This window comes from Sander lucioperca, chromosome 2, assembly GCF_008315115.2.
Source record: "Sander lucioperca isolate FBNREF2018 chromosome 2, SLUC_FBN_1.2, whole genome shotgun sequence".
NCBI classification, from domain to species: Eukaryota; Metazoa; Chordata; class Actinopteri; order Perciformes; family Percidae; genus Sander; species Sander lucioperca.
The window spans coordinates 17,551,009-17,568,426 of record NC_050174.1 but is presented as its reverse complement, the minus strand read 5'-3'; the positions used below and the strand labels follow the sequence as shown (position 1 = coordinate 17,568,426).

The following is a 17,418-nucleotide window of genomic DNA, read 5'->3' as shown; positions in this document are numbered from 1 at the left end:
CAGGAAACCGTCACAGACGGACCCGTACCCTTGACCTTCTTCGTCGAGGAATCAACCTCTACATATGTGCGCCAGCTCTACCAACTGAGCTAACCCAGCCAAGTTTCAACTTTAAACCTTGTCTTCCTGTGACTTTTCAAGTCCAGAATGTCCCTTTAAGCTACCATGAGGCTTTATTGTGGACTGTGGAATTGGACAGCCCTGGCCAGTCTGAAAATCACATGTACTCTGCCCTCAAGTTCACCAGCCTGCAAGTAAGGGACTGCATTTATATAGTGCCTTTCTACCTTACCGGACAAAGCGTTTTACAGTTTGCCTCTCATTTACCCATTCACAAACACATTTATACATGCAAGGCACTGGAATGCCCATCAGGAGCAACATTTAGGTTCAATGTTTGATGCTTGGACAGGAAGAGTCAGAATCGAACCACTAACCTTGTGAGTAAAGGTCCCATGGCATGAAAATATCACTTTATGGAGCTTTTTTAATATCAATAACAGGTTTTAACATTAATATGAGTTCACCTAGCCTGCCTATGGTCCCCCAGTGGCTAGAAATGGCAATAGGTGTAAACCCAGCCCTGGGTATCCTGCTCCGCCTTTGAGAAAATGAAAGTTCAGATGGGCCGATCTGGAATCTTTCCTATATGTCGTCATAAGGGGAAAGGTTACCTCCCCTTTCTCTGCTTTGCCCACCACCCACAGCTGCCCAGAGAATTTGGCCCGCCCATGAGGAAACAGAGCTACAACCGTGACCGCAAGCTGGTCAAGGCCACACCCCCACCCTCCACCTTGCACAGAAATGGCACATCCTAAGGAAAGCTCATTGTGGGACTGGCTCTAGTGGCTGTAATTCTGCACCAAGGCTGAATTTTCGGGAAAGAGACTTCAGATACAGTATTAGGGGACCACTAACCATGGATTTCCACCGAATGCGTAATGGCTGCGGACCGGTGGCTGCAGACCGGCTACGCTGCGTATCGGCTCCGTGCTCCGCCGTCCGTCAACACCCACCAGGTCCAGATTTGTTGCGGTACGGCTGCGGCCATGACCGACAGCTGTAGTCACGAGGACCCACTAGATCTCGCAAATTCAGGTAGAATAGAACCACAAAACCAACAACAGTTTATTTCCATCTAGAGGAGTAGAGGGGAAACAACTCTGTGTTGTGTTTTCAAGGTGTAGTGCAGGGAAATATGATCCGCCATGAGCACGGTGTATTTTATTTTGAAAATTAACCGGATGTTTTATTTTGTTTCTGTGCTCGACTTCCTCTCCCACACTATCTGCTGTGTGCTGAATTGCTGCGGAGCTCTCTGGCGTCCGGCAAAAATAGAAGCTCTGCGTATCTGCTGCGGAGGGCTGCGGATTGCCAGAGTTGTGCTGGAGTCGGAACGCAGCTGTTCCGCAGTCAGTGGAAATACACACATTGACTTTAATGGAAACCTAATGACTCCGCCGACGTTCCAGAGCGGATCCGCAGACGTTCCGCAACCGGTGGAAATTCGGGGTAAGGCCTATATAAAAGCATCCAAAAAGCAGCATGTCATAGGACCTTTAAAGAACTACCTGTTGGTTTGTGCGATGATGACAAGTTGACATAAGGATTTACATTATTACTCAATTCACAAAACTCCGAGCCACAGACACAAGCCACAGTCAAACCTCCAGCTTCCTATACTCACTACAGCTTAAAGATTACAGAGCAAGACAATTTTCTATGAAAAATTAAAGCAAAACATTTCGAAACTCAAAGCAAAAACCAGAAAACCGTGGTTTTCAAAATAAATTGTCAAACAAAAGTCTGCATTTCAAGGCTACCATTGTCAACCAGATTCAACTGCAATATTTAATTTCTAGTCATTTAACACAACACAATGACTAGGGCAGTTACATGGCTACAATAAATTAAGAGTGATGTGTAGCTGACAAATGCAACTTTAAAATCAGACATCAAACCTGTTAAACTGGGCTGGCAGGCTTCCAGTTTAAAGTATTCAATCCACACACACACACACACACACACACACACACACACACACACACACACACACACACACACAATCTGCTTACCAAATAAATCACCTGTATAGCCTGTCCGACATTTGGCTTAGTTAACTTATTTGCATGCTGAAAGTTTCACAAAGAGAAAAGACATTGGTTTATAAATAACAACAACGATAAAGAAAAACAAGGAACAGATGATAGAGAAAAATAATAGACCAGATAGTGTCAGAGATGTGTATTACCTACCTGTAGGAAATGTGTAAAGTGGGTGTGACTAGTCTATGTCTCCCTCTCTTTCTCGCTCTTTAGATTTAGCCCAGAATTGACTTCTTGCCGACTTTCCTCATGACTGGAATAACACTGCACCTGATGTAAGAGAGAGAAGGAAACAGAAGAGGGGTTAGATAGTTAGATTAAGAGTACATTTAAGTTAAATACATTAGAAAACTGCGTCTGTGATAATGTGACAAGAACTGTAATCATACGTGTACTAATTGATCAAAAGAACATTAATCAGTGACAATTTAAAGCAAAAATGTGGAGATGCTGGTTGCCTTAGTCTTCTCTGACTCATAGTAAATATCTGTGGGCTTTGGACAAAACAAGCAATTTCAACATTGGGGGGAAAAAAAGTGTTCGGCATTATTTACTATTGTCTGACAAACAAGTCATCATCGTCAGTCATTAGTTGCAGCCCTAAATGCTAAATGTGACTATTATGTCACCCCCTATTTTTAAATATGAGTCTTGCACGTGTGCAGTGATTAGGATCTGATGCACTCGGTAGCTAAGTCAAACTTCTGCAAATACCTAGGCTAAATGCCAAAATAAAGTGTTTTTTTTGTCTTTTTGTCTCCATTTGCATTTTTTACTGAAATATAAACGAAAACAAGACCATTACTGACAAGACTAGCAGTCTCTACAGTCATCTGCACTGCAATTTATACATTTTATATCATGTGCCAAGATATTTGCATGATTGCTTTACAGCACAGAGGATTGCTGCTTTGCAGTACAAACAGAGGAAAAGCTTTCAAATGTCCTCACAACAGCAGATGGTGGAATGACTCAACAGCCAATGAAAATCTCTAATGACCCTAACAGTATCACCAGTATAGTATGAAGCCTGTTAGTTATCTCAGTCAGATGGTGATGATACATTGTACATGGCACTAATGTCTTATAATGCTGCAATTCTCAATGTATTTAGTATAGTAAAATCCAGGAGCCATCTTCAAGTTAATTGATTTTCCACACCTGCTTGTCCGTATTCAGGGTCACAGGGAGTCCAATGTCTGCCCCATAATGCATTGGTATCTCAAACCAAATGTCTTGGCATTTTATACAAGGGATGTGGCTCCTGTTAACAGCCAAACGCATCCTCTTTCAAATCCATGAGATCAAGGACACCACACACGGTGCTATGAACAAACAAAAGCTTTCACAAGCACACATCCACAGGCAAACACAAATTCAATATTATGCTTTCTTTCACACATGCACACACACTCAGCATTACCACAAATACACGTCAGAAAATCAGAGCGAGTTGTTCTGACAGCAGAGCGCTGTCAGCTACTGGACTGTGTGTCGTTTTTGACAAACAAGTGGAGCAGCAACGACAACTTTACTAGTGAACACAACCTGGCCCTGAACTACACATCATCATTTAAAAGACCAGCACACAATAAAACCAACTGTTGTCCACAAGCAGCCTGCCAATTAGGAAGTACAGTAGATCCATTATTCAGTCCATAAATGACCCTGTGGCCTTTGTTTTGAGATACTTCATTCTTGTTTGAAATCAAACTCGAACAGCTGATTTTTTTCTTCTCCTCTACCTCTCCTATTTTATCAATTTTTCACCCTCTAACCCTACCCCCCACCAACCTCTTTTTGATCATGCCGAGTGGCAGATTGGGTGCTCAGAGGAACCGCATTCAATAATAAAAGGAGAGAGGATGGAGGGATGAGAGAAGGAGGATAAAAATGTATTGTGCCCCTTCTGAGTGTCCCTGAATGATTTATAACACAAACTGACGCTTGCATGAGCCTCTGGGGAAGTTGTAGCTGCACTTCTCCTCTTCCTCCTCGCTCACTCCACCCTGCTTGGCATTTGTGACCAACAATAAAGCAATATAGATAGATAGATAGATAGATAGATAGATAGATAGATAGATAGAAAAAGTAAGTGTAAAAGGTGAGACTGTACTAGAGTGTCTTTTACTCAAGTCCATCTTAAAAAGGCCTTTAAATGTACCTTTTCAAAGATACAATCTGAACATATGCCACTTTCAGGGCAGCAACTAACTTTTATTTTCATTCTCACTTAGGTCTAATCTGCAAATTATTTCCTTGATAAAGGACAAATTCAGTGCCCTATATCACGATTGTAATTGCGACTTAATAAAATAAAATTCTGAAGCAGCGGCAAAATATAGGCTATAACGGAAACACTGCTTTTCTTCAGCTAAGCTGAAGGATTTACAGTAGCTAAACAATGCTGTTGCTAAAGGATACATCTAGGATAATTATTGCTAAACTTTGTGGTTGGCTAAATCATTAAGAATTATAGAGTTTATGAAATACTGATCAACAAACTGCTGCAGGTATGCATGATGACATCACTTCCTGGGTGACTACCTGGGGTACTTTTAGTAAAGGGAATGATTCCCTTTCGCCAGTAGCAGTAAAAGTACTGTTGAACAAGCAATTCTTTCAGAAAAATTGCTCATTATCCATCAGTAGATTAAAAATGTCTAACTGACTAGCTCTTAGATGTGAATATATTTTGTGAATCTGAACTAATGTGCACACTTAAAGCACTACAAACAAATATACAACTGGTTATAATACCTTGTCTGTCTTTATTAGTCTATAACTTTGAGCCCTGATTTGCCTGAATGTAATCAATAAGACAAATTCAACACAAAATGATTCCCAGAGGGCCTGAGGATGACTGAGGTTGGCTTATGATGAGTCATGCTGGAGGTAGGTGTGCTTTTAAATCATATGTTCCTTAGAGAAATGCTGCTTTAAATAAAGCTGAGACAACCAAATATGAGGCGATTTCCACAATACGCAAAATTCTCCCCGGATAAAAATAAAGTAATCCATTGAGATAGAAAGAAACTAAACATTATGTCCTGATTATCCTGCCAGGGTGGCATGTTGTGGATTTTTATAGCAGTGACTCATTTTCAAGTGAAGTGAAGAACACACACACACACACACACTCTAAAGCAGGATTTGAGGATTTGGAGAGTTTGGGGTAGCTCTCGTCACAGGAGCTTAGTGACATTATTGAGACATGCAACACACACACACACACACACACACACACACACACACACACACACACACACACACACAAACAATACTGTTACCTTCTCAGATTAGCTTTAGGGCTAATGCCAACATAAATGTGGGTGTTGGTGGATTGAGGGACAAATACGAGACAGATAAGTGGCCTATTCACCGACTTAAAACCCATGGCCAACTCTAAATCTGCAGTTTATTTGAAACTATTTCCTCTTGTTGCCTTAAAGCAAAAACAGCCCGAAACCACACAATGACTACTCTACTTGTGTTGTGGATGTTTAAAAGTTGAACTTGGCACCAACAACCTTTTACGGATCTCTACATTTCCATGTTGCTCAAGCACTCTGGGGATGAAGTGGTCACCAGAGATGACAGATTTTAACTACGGTAGAGACAAAACAATCAGTGTCTTTGGGGAAGACTTTTGAGCAAATGATCTTAGTAGGACAGTAGGACAATCTACTACACAGTCTGTATGCCTATATATGCCTACCCAGATTTTCCCAGCTTTTGGCTATTTCAAAGCAGAAACATTTTCATTGTGTAGTTGCGAGATGCTGGCAAAAAGATGGAACATTGTTCAGTTGTGTCTGGCTATTAAAACAAGTTGAGGAGTTTAATGCTACTATAAGCCACACTTCCAACAATGTTAAATATGCAAGGTGCAGCAATCCTCCCCTCTACGTATCAGTTATTTGTAGTAAGTCAAGTAGATGAGCTCTCGATAGTGCCAAGCCAAATCATTCACACAACTGGACTAAGCAGAGGAGTGCAGCTACTCTTTTGCCCTAAAGCGTTAGGTCAATATCCATCTTGATCTCCATACTGATGGAGAAAAGCCACTTGCAGTGATGCAGATTTACCGGAAATTACCGTAGAGAAGCAGACGCACAACGACAACACATGTTAACCTTCACACTTGAGAAATATTTTCACAGTGTTTTTTCCTCAGACATGTCCATGTATAGGATTTATGTGTAAAGTGGCAGCTATGCAATATTAAGCAAGCCTAGGGCATTTGTGGGGTGTTTCCAATGACGGCTTCTCAGATGGCCCTGTGTTAAAGCACCTGGCGCGTCAGGTTAGCTGTACAGTAGAGCTGAAGCAATTTGTCAATTAGTCAATTATTGCTTAACAGAAAATGACTTGTAAACTATTTTGATAATCAATTGATCACGTTTTATCGAAGAGTCTTTTTATTTTTTTTAAGCAAAGCAGGTTCCTGCTTCTTAAATGTCATTAATCTCTGGTTGTCTTGATCTTCTATGATATTAAACATAATATTTTTGGGTTAAGGACTGTGGGTTGGACAAAACAAGAGATTTAAAGACTTACCCCCGGGCTCTTTGAACTTGTTATGGGCATTTGGCGACATTTTAAAGACCAAACGATTAGTCAATTAAGAAAATAATTGCAAGATTAATGGATAATGAAAATATTTGGCAGTTGCAGCCCTTATTTATCTAATGCCATGCAAGTTTGTCTGTCAACTAAGTAGTGGATTATTCTTTGCAATTTACTCAAGCAAAAAAAGTTTAAATGAATAATGCCTAACCATTTTTGGTGGGGGAGGGTGCCGTTATGTGGCTTACACACAGAATAAAGTTGCCTCACTAAATAAAAAATTATTCTTTCAAATGGATTTCAATGAAAAAAAAAAAAAAAAAAAAAAACTCTAAGGTTCACTAACGGTGAGAAAACAGTAATATTCCTGAATAATGAAAAACTAACATAAGGCATATGTTAGGCAAGCTCACACACATACACACAGCTTTGGTCACACACATTCTGCGACACAACGACCATCCCTCACTCAGTGTGAAAGCTTTTTTAGAGCAATCCCATGGATCCAGAGGGTTCGGTGTGTGTGTGTGTGTGTGTGTGTGTGTGTCCGTCTCTCCGGAGCAAAGCCTGGAGTTTTCTCTATTAAAGCCATTCATCCTCTCTTGCAACTATCAGTGCTAGTACCTTTTCAGCTGAGCTTTTTTTTTTTTTCAACCTGGTCAATAGTGTGTGTGGTCTACTGTCTTGCTTTTTCCATTCACACACAGTGAATCAAACAAACAAACACACTAAGTGCAGTGTCACAGAGCGCCGTCACCAGGCTGTTAAATTATTCAACAGTCCCTCACAGACAATTTTGCACATCAGAGAAAGTGAGGGAGGAGGAGCAGGAGGGTTACTCATGGTTACCACAATCAGGGATTGAGGGTTATAAGGATCAACAGGTTACACTGTATACACACACACAGAACATGATAGAGAGCTAGAGAGCTGGAGAGCAGGAAAGCAGCACATGTCGCTATAAAAGCTGCAATTTAACTTTATTTAATATAACTTAATTTGATGGCAATTGACTCCCTTTTGGAGTCAGTCTCAAGTGGCCACTCCATGAACTGCAGTTTTTGGCACTTCCGCATTGGCTTTATTTTTTTAGCACCGGAGGTTGCTGCTTGAGTAAAACACATGTCAAAATGTGGGAGTTTGATGTTTATGTAATTTATTTTCTCTCGGGCAATCATTTTGGTCGAACTCTATTTTTTTGAAAACCCTTGTACAGTACCAGTTTATTATTTTTAAAGCACGACTCCACCAGTGCCACCTACTCTAAGCTGACTCACTGTACAAACACCACGTGTGTTGGATTTCATGCAAATGATGTCAGAAAACCACTCAATTAATCAGAAGAGATTTGCAGAGACTGTGCATTGCACCTAAGCAACACTTACTTAGGCATTGTCCCCAGGAGAATTTGAAATAAAAACCTAAAATTACACTTGAATCACCCCAGGGCTCACACTAACACCATGTCTACACAGGATGCGTAGCGTGAGCAGCACGTTAGCAGAGCAGCAGCAGCTTCAGTCCCCTGTCTGTGTCCACACAGGATGCTTTCAGGCACAATATTCAGTGTATGTGACTGGCATTTTGAAAGCGCACAAAGCCCAACACACTAGGACTGTGGTTTTGCATGTAAAATACAAAACAATGTGTAAAAATAGGCCTCTGTAGACAGTCGGATGGATTAAATTAGAGGGAGGACTGAAAAATGTGGCTGAAACGCCTCTGTGTAGAAAAGCTGTAATCTAGATCTTCTCTTTCCAACTCGGACAAAATCTCTTATACATTTGGTTTCTGGCTGTGGGTCAGTAAGAGTACATGTATGAGTATGTTGAAGGACACTTTCCCAAGAGTGTATAGGCAGAGCTTGTAAGATAAGTATGACTGTGTGTGTGAGTGTTATGTGCTAATAATTAGAGATGTTCCAATACCGATACCAATATCGGTATCGGCTCCGATACTGCCTAAAACGCTGGTATTGGGAAGTACTGGAGTTAATGCACCGATCCGATACCACGTAATAAAGCCCTAAATAAAATCTACGTTAAAGTAGTTTATTTATGTTCTTTTTCCGTTATAACTGACTGTCAAACTGGAGAATAAAAGAAAGTTCTGGAGCGTTCATTGTTTGTGTTTGTTCATGTTTCACAAAGAGTTTAACCTGAGCCAGGCCGACAACAAAGATAGAAATAATATCACATCGATACAGGGATGGTAGTATACAGTTGTTAAAACATAATAAAATATATGACACACTGGTATCAGATTGGTACTCGGTATCGGCAGATACGCAAGTTCAGGTATCAGAATCGGTAAGCAAAAAATGGTATCGGGCCATCTCTACTAATAATGCATTTTGGGATTAAAATAAGAGAAAAAGACTAAGTGGCATGAGGACAGGATAAAAAAGAGAAGAAAAAAAAAAGATATTAAAAAGGTAGCGATTGAGTCCATCATAATCACAGATTCACACAGGCAGTCAAGCAAAAATTTACAGTACAGGAAGAAAAATACATTCCATCAGAATAATTTTCTACCAAGGAAATAGTTTCACTGAAAACTGTTGACAGCAAGGTTTCATCCCAGTGGTTCCCCAACTTTTTGACATGTGACCCCTTAAAACAAAGTCATGTCCATTTGCGACCCTGCATGTTTAGGAGCCATCTTCAACTAAACGGATGATAAACTGATTTTTGTCCTTAATCATTTACACAGACATGCTGTATTTATCCAGCATTTCCTCTTCTTTTCTATCCAATTAACCACTTTACGACCCCTCAGATTTATTGTGTGATCTTTAGGAAGGGTCCTCACTCCAGTTTGGGAACCATTGGGTCACCCCGAGTAACCAGACCGCTGTGTCTGTAAAAAGACTGTTCGGAGTTAATTACTGTCATTTGTAAAAGTGTTACCTCCAATTAATTCTTTGACATGCCATAGCAGGAAAAGCACAGGTGTAATTAATATCATTAATAATGACTGGGGGTGGGAAAAAAATTCTTAGATGCATCGCGATTCTCTCTAGAACGATTCGATTATTTATTCTGATAAGTTAATAATCGATTTTAAAAAAAAGTGATGATTTTTATTTAAAAGTTACTGTCTCCAGACAAGTACAAATCAGAAAACAGAGTGACTGAAAGAGGATGGGATAATGGACAACAACTTAGAGTTTAGGCAAGAGTGCAGAAAAAAAAACATATATATATATATATATATATATTTTTGTATATATACACATGATCTAATAAGACATAATTAGGCAAAACACATATAGGCTGTTCATCTACTTTATCACATTACATCTGACCACCTCATGTTTTGTGTTCTAATGACTGAGCCTCTGACATGGAAGATTACTGTGAGAGACGGTGACTTTCACAAGCATGGAATGACTACAGAACAAAAACCTCAGTAGACAAAGCATTTCATTAAAACTTGTGTGTGACAAATATATGTCAAAATCTAAGCTTTGTCTAGCTGCTTTGTCTAGGAAGTGATTAGCAAACTGAGTAGCAAACTCAGATTTATATGTATATTTTTTAAAAATCACGCATGGAAATGTACATAAAAAAATTGTTGCATTGAGATTCATCGAGATGCAACAATCAATAATCGGTTTAGAATCGAATCGTTGGCCTCTGAATCGGAATCGAATCGAATCGTGAGATGCCAATCGATAGCCACCCCTAATAATGACTGCACTGCATTTAGGTGTGCCAACTCTAAGTCGCTGGTATTATGCATGCTGGCTCACCGACATGGCTTACAGGAACACTTAATTGAGAGCCCTCATTAAGGTTATTTAGTTACACCTGTACTTTTCCCACTATGACATGTCAAAATGTCTCATGTAACAAAGCACCATCAACTAGACTGATGCTGGCCTTCTGAGTTGTCACAAATTAATATATGCACAACAACAAGATCATCATTAGTGCATTATAATTTTAACTGATATTGCCATCATAAGGAAGTGTTCAACAAGGCCAGAGGGAAAGGTGTTTACTGAAGTATAATCTTTGCCTCTGTAGCAACTGACAGTTTAAAACCTGAAGCAAACAAGAATTTCATCCAAATTTACTCTCCTCATAACAGACTATGTTCAATTCCTGCTAAGTGAGACGTAGCTTTGTCCCATTTTATCAAAATTAAATTCTAGCAAAAAGTGGACACTTAAGCCCTAGGAAAATGGGATTCTAAATTCAATTTAAGGAGAGGAAAAACTAGTTTGTGTGGCTTGCGTAACCAAGCAGGGCACTTCAAAGAAAAACATATGCATGGCTTTTTGATCCTTAGCTTACTGCTCATTGCAAATAGAACATCCAACGTCACCTAGCCTACTACAACTCATATAATCGCAAATTATAACAAAATATAGCAGATGGCATTATTGTTATCATCAAGAAGTCAGAGATCAAAAATCTGAGTGGAGACACATTCCCATCAAACACAAGCCTTTTGTCTTCAAAACATTTTGTTCCACCGTCAACATTTTGCTCAGGTGGTGGAGGTCCTGTTGGCTAATGAGCCCATATCAGCAGTTAATGACAGGGCTGTGTGACTGGAGACCAGTCAATCAGAGGGTTAACAGGGTGTAATCTGTAAAGCATGGACCCACACACAAGCCACATTTAATCCATAACGCTGACCCAGGGTCACTGGGTTCAACAGAGAATCTGTCTATATCAGCTCAGCTTCATGGCACTCACTTTCAATGGAAAAATAAATGCAATACTCCATACAGTACAGTATTTGTCATAATGTTAATGATGTCAATGTCAATTTTATAATTACTTTGCTTAGAAAATTAGTTGATTCAGTGGCCGGGTTAGCTCAGTTGGAAGAGCAAGCGCACATATATATAGAGGTTTACTCCTCGACGCAGCGGCCGCAGGTTTGACTCCGACCTGCGGCCCTTTGCTGCATGTCATTCACCATTTCTCTCCCCTTTCATGTCTTCAGCTGTCCTGCGGAATTAAAGGCCTAAAATGCCCCAAAAAATTATCTTTAAAAAAAAAAAAAAAAGAAAGAAAATGAGTTGATTCAGATTTTAAAAGTGGAGGAAGGTGTGGTTTAGCTTGCACTAGCCTGTACACACTGGCTCAGCTATTTAATTCACAACCACATATTTTTAATGCTAAACAGAAGCTAAAGACTCTAGGCACCTCACGATTCAATTCTGATTCAGAGGGCTATGATGCGATTATAAAAACGATTATCTATGGATCTTGATGCATCAACATTTTTGGATTTCTATAGGCCTACATGATTTATTTTTTCACACTGTGAGACTTGCTACTTTTAAAACATAGTGTTTTGTAATGATCCATAGTCAAAATAAACAGATGGATTTACTTACATTATCTTGTATTAATACAATAGTTACAAATGGAAGAGATGTGTGTCAACTGGAAGTTTACATTTGCCAAGATATTGCAAACAAGAAACAAAAGTGTGCCCGACAACTTGCATACAGTGTGACTCTTGTTCAGGTCCATTTTCCCTTCAACTTCTTAAAAAGTAGAAGCCAAAATGCTTTCATACGCTAACTTTTAAGCCAGGGCGTGCCTGTTGGATTGTATCCATCTGTGGTTGATCATGCTCTGCCATCCTCTCCAAAACTCAAGAAGTAGCCTAGCTTAGAATGTAAACATTTGGCCAGTTATGAGTACTCACCAGGTAAATGCATAATGTGCATAGACAGCAATAGGCAAAATTAAAACATCAGGCTTTGCAGTTTTTATGCTAAGAGAATACTACAGGGAAATTAAAGAAAAAAAACTATCTAAAAATAAAACAAAACAATTATTCAACTTTTAGACTCTATTCCCACTGGGACATTTCCCCTGCTCTTGCATGCTTACACCATAACAGCATAATCAAAAATAGTACAGTGGCATGAACAAAGCGTTATTATTCTCTCAGCTGGAGCATGATTTATGGGAAATTGAGTCTAAATAAAAAGTGTTTAAACAAGGATTTAATTTGTGACAGTTAACTTTACAGATAATGTGACAAATCTGGTGCCATGATTTATTCCACATCGGTAGTCGGTCTAGCAATATGGGTGAGTGAAAGGAAGATCATGGGACAAGTGGGATTTCTCATTAAAAAGAAGGATATGACTAATAAAAGGTGTTGATACAGAAGCTGATGAATAGATAGCATTCTGGTGGTCTGAAAAAATAAAGGCAGTGATAACCTCATTTTTATCTATTAACACCTTAAACAACCCTTACAAAACAAGATGAACAAACGTTTCTCTGTTGACAGCTTACAGTTCATGATTCCCACAATAAAAAGGGAATATTCATATGTAGACTTAACCTTTAGTTTTACTTTAATGTGCATGAGGAAATTGGTTAGGTAAGAAAATTGGAAATCTAACAATGAATTGAACACAGGCGAACTATGGGGGATTTATTTAGGTGTAGGTTTAAGTGTAGGCCTATGTTGCTGTGGACTGTGCATTTTAATAAGCAGCTTCCCCACAAGCAAAATTGAATTACATCACAAAACAGGGAAGAGAAGATGACAACAATTAAGGGTAATGTCATTTAGGTTTGGTCACTGAGGTCTTGACCTTTGGGTTTCTACTGACTATGGGTAACACTTAGGGCGGCTGCTGGTGCTAAACTGGTTTGAATGTAAAAGACAGGCCATTTGATAAGTGCTGGTGTTTTCATTAATGCGTGTAACACTCACTGCTGGCCACATCAAGCCAGGCTCTGCTGGGACTTTGGTGACGAGATGGGCCATCGACCAGTCAATAACCCTGGGCCTGTTTATTACACTATCAATTCCCAGCTGTATTGATTTTCATTGTGGCTGCAAAAATACTCTTCAGTTGCACACCCAAACACATGATAGCTGTGGAATCACACATGCACTCACAGAGAATGATAAAAAACAAACAAACAAAGAAAAAAAACAATGTGCAAGTGCACTCAGCCACACAATGATTGATGTTTTGTGCAATTATAAACAAATATTCAGGCACCTGCATGAGCTCATAAATGATGGAAGATCAGACAGTATAGCAGTGAGAGCGATCTGTCTGGGGCTGTTTTGACATCAAGGCCATATGACAACCAATATAGATTAACTATGATTTGCTCCCTCTATGTCATGGCTGAGGTTTTAGCACCCACATCAACTATTCTGACTCAAGAACATTTTGCATGAGAGTCTTAGAGGAGACTCTTGCTGAGAGAGTCCTTGGTGTGTCCCTGAGACCACAGTAACAAGTGCTGGTGGTCAAATGCCTACACCGGCTGGTGAGTCATCCTGCTGCTGTAGCCCCATTCTGCTACAGCAGTAGCCCCACAAGCAGTAGCCCCACAAGGCCATGCAAAATACATTAGAGTACAAGAGAGTTAGAGTGTATGAGAAAAAAAATCTGCAAGCACACATAGGCCTTGCACATGTACACAGCCACACACATACACAGAGAATGCATGTAATCATTACACGTGCTGTAGTCATTTAATCAGCAGTGTGCATGGACACACACAGACAGAGGGGCTTCTACTTGTGGAAGTACACACCAGCTGATCTTGTTTAGCGTGTGTGTGTGTGTGTGTGTGTGTGTGTGTGTGTGTGTGTGTGTGTGTACAGTATATATAGGGAGGGCTGAGCATCGAGTGAAGTGCTACTCTAAAGCCCAACAGGATTTTCCAATCAAGAGCAGCAGAAAGATTAATAGCGGCCTATAGCATGTTCTGTAGTGAAAGCTGTGCAAAAGAGAAATTATTAGGACATGCAGCTCCCACTTGCTGACTTTTTTTAAATAATGAAATATTAAAGAGACTCAAATTAGCACAGGCTGAGCTGCCATTAGCTGGAGTGTGAGTGGCGCTCCAGTGCCATGAATTGCAGAGTCAAGCTACTACTGTCCTTGCATTTGTCCACCTTTGCCAGATAGGTTGAGCGCACCCTCATACTGTGAACTGGTGCAAGAGACTGAGAACAAAGATTTAGAACCCTTGCCTGAGGAAGTATCTAAATCTTTTCAACAGCCTTCTTCCCTTAATCTGCCAAGCAAGGTTTGCCGAACCAGAAGTCAGAGCAATACTGACTGCCCTCCAGACAAAGCCAAATCAATGAACATGAGTCTACTCTAAATCTCTCAGCTCAGTGAATGGATTCCATGTAAGACGCCTATGCTGGGTGGATGAGACGCCCACTCTGACTTTCTTTAAGGCTGTTTTCTTGGAGGGAAAACGATGATGTCATGTAGTCATTCAAACACCACAAACTTCGCCTTGCTCATTGAATGCCAACATGACGCAGTTCCTCCGTTGTTCTCATTTGACAGTTTGATAGAAGAGCCATTGGTGGGTCAACGTTAACTCAGAAATGGATTGATAATCATAGCACTTGAGAAGTAAGGTGGTGGGTAATTTGACTGATCTAGCTATCACACTTTAATGGATGTGATGCAGCAAGAGAATCCAAAGCATGCTAACATACAACCCTTTTGTCTCTTCTGCCTTTTAAGAAGAAAAGACTGATGATCAGTGAAAATGAAAGAGAAAGAGAGAGGGAGGAAATTTAGCAGAGGAAACCCCAAAAAGGAAACATGCATCTAGGCCACTAAGTCATTTCCCTTGTGTTTTGCCTCTTCCTTTTCTTCTTTTTCAAATATACACTGGCAGTATAAATTATGTACATCATAACTGAGGTTTACACAGAGTGGGAGAGGGCCCATGGGTTTTAGGACTTCAAATTTCAGCTTTTTATCCCCTGTAAAGTCTGGCCGCAATTAGTTTGGGAATTAATTCAGGCTTAGAACTTTGCCTCCCCCTTCCTCTTTTAGATCTGAACTGATTCATCCAAGCCTCTTTCACACATGCGCACACACAAAATATTTGCCCTGTGGAGGATAGATTTTTCCCACAGAAATGGTAACACCACCATTATAGTAATGTGGATAAGCCACTAAACTAAACATGTTTGCTAATTCCACGCTTAGTGGGTATGTGTGTGTATGTGTGTGTATGCAAGACATACAGCTGAAGATGGTCAGGCCCATTAAAAAGAATCAATATGCATCAATTTGCCAACTGTAGCTAAACCATTGGGTCTTTAAAACCCCAGGCACTGAAGTATTAGCCTAATGAGTTTGTTAAGAACGGTTTGTGAAACTACCCAATAAAAAACACAGGCAACACTTTTGCTGTCTTCTTCAACCAACCCCTCATTCACAAAAGACAAGGGAATCTGCAACCACCAATTAATTTCATTATCAGTTGGTCTGTCAATTATTTTAATATCCTGAAAAATATAGGTCACAAGTTCTGTGAGCCAGCAGTCTTCAAATTGCTTGTATGGCTGAAATGAGACACATGCAAAAAAAAAATGCTGTAGGGACTAGCCAGATTTTATATTTTAAGGACAGTGCAACAACTAGATCACCCTGTTGCCATGTTCTTTATTTATTCTGCTGTTTCCCCTTCATTTCAACAGGCTTGCTGTTCCTGGTGGGATCTATTAACTTCTGCAACCTGTCAGAGTCACACCATGTCTCTTTGGGAAAGGGGATTGGAGAGCAGTCATTAGTTTATTCCTATACATTTTCAGTACAGTGTTTCCCACAGGTTGACAATTTACTTGTGGTGGAAAAAGAAGTCACATATTTACATATTAAACAAATTTGACTAAAAGATGACAGAGATGAAAATATTGTGACACTATGCTGCACCTGACACAATTTCAGGGTGGTTATTAGGGCTGCACAATATGAGGAAAATATGCGATATGCCATAAAATTGTTGAAGATCGCGATAATGATATTACTTGCGATAAATAAACAGATATTAAATTGTACTCAGTTCTGCATTTCCACTGCTTTCAGTATTGTGCTAAAATACAACCAATTGCTCGTTGAATTTAAAACAAATGAAAGTAAAATGAAAGGATATTGAAAGGAAAGTGTAGTCATGATGTGATTTGTCAATTAAAATCAGTTTTTTTGCTAATGTTAACATTCAGCAGATAAAATACCTGATTACCCAGAGCCCCTATATGTTTTATGTAGCCTATTAACAGCTTAACTGTAATACTAGCCTATACTATGATCCATACAGAAAGTTACATTATTATAACTCTCAACACTGTCTCCTCCTAACTCCTGTTGAATCATTTAAGACTAGGTAAGTAAATTATTGTTCATTTTGTTTTCTTTCTTTTTTTGAAGTGTTTTAATCCGTGTTTTGGGGATCCTACATGCTGTTTTCTACTATAGCTAACGTTACATGTCCTGTTGCACTCATTAAGATCTCATCTGGGCAGATTTCTGTCATTCAAACAATTCTGAGTTGTAGTTTAAAACTTTTACAGGAAATGTAATAAAATTACAGGTTGTATTGGGGCTGAACTCCGATTAGCAGTTAGTTACAGTCATAAAGCATAAAGCAGTTAGCTCTGTTATAAAGATATGGATCGGAGGAGACTGCCGCAGACCGGGGTAACGACCAGACTCTGATAAATGATGTTCAGGGAGCTTTGCCGCTGCGTTTCTATGGTTGTATTAGTACAGTTCATCCCACGGCAAGACCACCAGCAGCATGCAACTACTACCGATAGCCTCTGAGCCTGAAGTGCAGCATTGATGCTGTCATGCACGTGGCACAAGACTTCACGAGGAGGAGGGCCTGGAGGCCGCTGGTCTGTGTGTGCTGTAAAAAAAATACACCGTTGGTTGGGAAAATAAATGTACTTCGGATCATCTACCTGGGCGGGG

At 39.8% G+C, this 17,418-nt stretch overlaps 1 protein-coding gene across 3 annotated transcripts in view; it reads right to left on the bottom strand.

Annotated features, from left to right (window-relative positions):
• taok3a (TAO kinase 3a) overlaps window positions 1–17,418 on the bottom strand; it is a 76,068-nt gene that overhangs the window by 40,899 nt on the left and 17,751 nt on the right. For all 3 annotated transcript variants that reach the window (XM_031305401.2, XM_031305403.2, XM_031305402.2), the window contains exon 2: window positions 2,256–2,375. The gene's annotated coding sequence lies outside the window, so the exon portion shown is untranslated. The remainder of the gene's footprint in view (window positions 1–2,255; window positions 2,376–17,418) is intronic.